Here is a 4,992-nt window from a genome sequence, read left to right as displayed (position 1 = left end):
ATAAAAAGAGAAAGATATACTGTGGTAACGCTAGGTAACTTGTGGTAACTTGCTTATTTCACGCATGCGCACTCCATTTTGGCCAACACTAACATCAAAGGTGCCGACCAAGAAGACTAGAACCAGGAGAGTCAACTCGGCGGTAGTGGGGGTGAGGCAAGAAGTAGAAACGAACGACACCCCCCACTCTTGCGCTTCATCCTCTCTATTGCTCTACATAGTCGGTTTCAATTCGTGACTGCGCATGTCAACGTACCTTGTTTCTGTTTGATTGAATTTTGAACTAAACATAAACCGTGTAAAATTTAATCCGATGTGATTTACGATGCCCAAGCGAGTGTGCTGTGTTCGAAATTGTGACTTTAATCCTGGAGATAAAAAAAATCGAAAAACAATATTCCAATTTTGTATAAATGTGGCACTATTAACACACGGTACTTATCGCCAATGATTTCACGTTTCATATGTAATTTGATTATATACGATTTCATTATTAATTGTTTCGCAACAATATTGAGGGCTTATTACAGTTACATTTATTTCAGCAAACGAATCTTATAAAACAATTAATTTTTAGAATAGTTTTTTAAATTTTATACTTCGAAAAAGAAATTATGCTTTTGTTTAAAATTTCAAGCATTCTTGATACATAGGTTTCAGAAGTTGGCTGATCCCACTGCATCCAGGTTAATTCCTCGTTGCGATGATAAACTTTTACATTCATATTAACGTCGAGAACAACTATCAAGAAGGTTGTGAGGTCATCTTCTGATCGAATGAATGCAATGCAATGATTTTGTATGATCATAGTCCAATCTGTACCTGGCAGTTCAATATTCTTGGAGTTTTCCTTTATACGCAAAAACAAACCGCTTTCCTTCGAATCATACATATTTCAATATATGTTATTCCAATGACAACGAAAATATGCTTTTAAAACTCCTTCAAACGTTAATAATATTCTGTAAATAAAAAAAAATTACTGTAATCATGTTCCAAAAGTTGTATACAATACAGGATTTGCCTATAAACAAGTTATAGCGTTCATTTAATGACCATCATGTGCAGTATAATTTTTTTTACAACTTACATTCTGTTTTTTTCTTCTTCTGCTGTTTTCTCCTTGATTGGATTTCGAATTCTGTTTTATTTGCAAGTGACAATGTTACGTTAAGATTATAGCCACCAAGAAGACTAGAACTTCTTGGTTATAGCTCACAACCGATGCGCGCATGCGCAAACTTTGGGACGATGCTCAGTGAACTACTGAGCATCGTCCCCAACAGGGTGGGGACGATGCGCAGTGAGCTACTGAGCATCGTCCTTAACAGGGGTTGGGGGTAAGCAGCGAGTGACGCTTTTTGACTCACCCCCACCACGCGAGTTGACTCTCCTGGTTTCTAGTCTTGCATGATGCATCCATTGTCCTTGTTTAACGTTTGGTGAGCAATAAGGATAAACGATGCATTATGCGCATCATGCGAGAAACGGAACGCACCCCTAGTTTTAGTCTTCTTGGTGCCGACAGAGAGTTGCGCTACTGTATATACTGTGCCCATGCTTTGAGCTCTTATGGCTCCGGCACACCAGCGCGATGTTCGTCGCGTGCGACACGCGATATCCAATGAGAGTATACCTTTAAAATGAGAACATCGGTAAAGCTGTACACTCATTGGATATCGCGTGTCGCGTGCGACGAACATCACGCTAATGTGCCGGAGGCATTACAATGTTTTTAAAAGTACAAACAGTGTCTTCCCATGGAGTAGTACCTTTACAGAAGGAAAACGCTATCGGTTGTTTCCATGGACAAATATCATATATGCCTGAACTTGCGCAGGTAGTCGATAGTGGGTGCAGTCGAGTTGCCGCTACGGGGGTGATCCCGATTGATCACGGCTCGATTGGACACTACCAATCACAGCGACCGGTGCTTAGGAGCTTTGTAGTCTCAAGTGCTGGGAATGATTCGTGTTCAATTGAGCCGTGTCCAACTGGGTGCCACCCCCGCTACGAATGCTTCGATGCATTTGATTGACCAATCGGAAGGAAGAATTTTACAAATTGATCAATCAAAAAATGCTTTGAAGCACTCGTAGCGGCAAAATTCGACTGCACTCAGTTTCTGCTGGTTTGTTTTATTAACAACACTCTGATTGGCTGCTGCCTTTTTGCTTTCTGCTTTTCTGTAAAGAGGTGCGTTCCATTAGTCTGGATGTACAATAGGACTGCGTTCGGATTCCCATCTGGATACTCCCCGGATGTGTCATATTATTCTTGTTGTTTACCGAATGTTAAACAAGGATGACATGACACTCGGGAGCACCCGGGTGGGAATCCGAACGCAGCTAAAGTGTTTTAAGCTTTAAGTCGTAAGAAATTGACCAATTACAGTCGAATTCGAGAAGAATAATCGATTATGATTTGTCCATTTCTTATGGCTTAAAGCTTAAAACCCTATTGTAGATCCGGACTTATTGATTGCGTTCAGCAGATTCAACAATTTTGCAACCGTTTTATGATTCTTCGCTGAGATAAGATTATTCTTTTAAATCTAAAAGCATAATCCAATCAGTGTGACAAATCATAAAACGGTCGCAAAATTGTTGAGTCTGCTGAACGCAGCCTTTGACTGTGAGTACTGCAAATTTATAGTTCGCATCACGTATAATATAGATTTTCAGTACTTGCAGTGAATAACGGAACGCAGCCAAGGTGTAAACCCAGTCTTAAACTGACCTACTCCTTTAATTAAAAATTAAGAATTTCCTTTATATACGCACAGGATGGAGGCATAAAAAGGAGAAAAAGGATCAGTCAATCTTCTACGATGATTCTAAAAAAAAAATATCCTACATGTTTTAAGTTTAATTTCATCACTTCCCAGTAAACAAGAAACGTTATGAAACACTATAGTAACGTTGCAGTAACGTTACAACGTTGCTGCAACATTTCTTGCTTAGTGGGTTTTGAGTAATTATAATAATTAAACTAATTTCTTTTATTAATCTATTATTCAATTTATTACTATTACTTATTACTATTGTTATTACTACTACTATTGATGTTACTATTACAACTAATATTTAATATTATTTATTACTAGTAAGTAGTTTTTATTAATTTATTTTCATTAACATCAATTTTATTGATTTATTATGTTTTATTAATATTATATATAATTAATTAATATTATATTTTGTTTCAGTTACATTCGAGTGTCTACATCGCTAATTGGATAACTTAATAGACAATTTTTTTATTAATTCAACAGAAAAATCCTAAGCACTTAAATATCTAAGATTGACATGATCAAACGAAACACCTTTTGTTTTAAAAATAAAAGAATTTTACCTCTTTTTATCCTTTTTAAAGCCTGCTTTGACCGGTCCTTAATCAAAATTTTTGATGTGTCTGTGATAAATTATTATTTAATATCTCACTTTCTGTCCCTATTTCACATGTTGTATCTATATAATATAACAAAATAATATATTTCAAGACTAATACAATATAACACATATGTAATAAAATAAAAAATAATAAAGTAAGATTATAGATTGAAAATTTAAATATGGTATGGTAAATATTATTATAACTTATTATAAATAAACAAACCTATATTATTTAATCTATTATGATTCTCTGTACGTTCTTCTTGATTTTGATAAAGATCCAATTGAACCTCTTGATGCATTTGATTTATTTCATCTGCAACTATTAATCAAAATAATAATTTTTATAAATACCGTTTTATAAAAACATATTATAGTTAAAAAAAAATTTTTAACGTACTATTTGATACAACCTTATATGAAGAAGTAACAATCATATTTGTTTTATCATTTTATGGATAATATTCATCAAGATTAAGAGGTTCTGAAAAAATGTTTTAAATTTAAATTATTAAAAACTTCTTGTCATAACAATGTTCTGCATGCTTATTTCAAACATAAATTTTAATAAATTTTATAACAATTTATTGATTTATATCAATATACCTGGCAATAATAAAGTAGGTATAGCAGCCTTGCTTAATTTTTTAAAAAATTTGTATTTATTTTCAAAATGCTCTTTACATACAGTTCGGTTATGAATTTTATCCTCTGAAATACTCAATAAACTTGTATTTCTACTTACGCGTAACCATTGTAAATATCTGTTTTTATTTATACGTGGTTTTGGAAACGTAAACATTTTCTTCGTAGTCGATGTGAAACCTGCTATTGCACATTTCTTGTAATAATTCATACTTGTTGATAATCGAAGACAATTTTAGCGAAATAGTAATAAAAGGCCTGTGGAATCAGCTCAAGAAATGAAAATAGAAAATTTACACCAATCAACAATATACGACGCCATTAAAATTAGTTCGCCCCATGTCTACGGGCGGCGTTGGTTCCAGTGTTGTTAAGCCAAATGTCCACGATCTAGAAATCGATCCAAGATCTCGGACAGAGAAAAAATTAACAAATCATATTTGAACAATTTGATCACATGATCATTGCGATTGGTTGATTCTTTCTTCATCCGAGGTCTCGGACCGATTTTTAGCATCGTGGACACTAGTAAATAGGAGATCATTAGTCGCCTGTGTAAAATTTTTTCAAAAATGTTGAAAATTTTAATATATTTTACATATTTACATATGTATACATATTTATAAATATATATAATATATTTCTATATATGTTTACATATGTAAAATATATTAAAATTTTCAACATTTAAAAAAAAATTTTACATATTTACTAGTGACCGGTACGTTAATACTGAAGCTATATTGGACTTGCATTCGTCAGAAACCGGCCCGTCTAAAGCTGGAAACACAATAGACACAGGCAATAGGCACAGACAACAGGTAATAACGAGCCGTCCAATTAGAGCTCTGGGATATAATATCGATGTCACGTCCGTAATAGCTTGAAAATTTCTTTCCGAACAGACTTAAGTATAGTCCGACAGTAAACACGTGCACCAGAGAAGAACGCA

The 4,992-nt window shown here is 34.0% G+C and overlaps 1 long non-coding RNA gene across 1 annotated transcript; it reads right to left on the bottom strand.

The window, feature by feature from the left end:
- Positions 1-513: 513 nt before the first annotated feature.
- LOC108766344 (uncharacterized) lies at positions 514-908 on the bottom strand. The gene is made up of 2 exons (XR_001940367.1): positions 823-908; positions 514-741 (listed from the first exon to the last, which is right to left on the bottom strand). It is a non-coding gene; the product is annotated as an uncharacterized LOC108766344 (long non-coding RNA).
- Positions 909-4,992: the final 4,084 nt, after the last annotated feature.

This window comes from Trachymyrmex cornetzi, unplaced genomic scaffold (assembly GCF_001594075.2).
Source record: "Trachymyrmex cornetzi isolate Tcor2-1 unplaced genomic scaffold, Tcor1.1 scaffold118, whole genome shotgun sequence".
Classification (NCBI taxonomy): domain Eukaryota; kingdom Metazoa; phylum Arthropoda; class Insecta; order Hymenoptera; family Formicidae; genus Trachymyrmex; species Trachymyrmex cornetzi.
The sequence above is the reverse complement of the archived record's forward strand: the minus strand, read 5'-3'. Positions and strand labels throughout refer to the sequence as shown.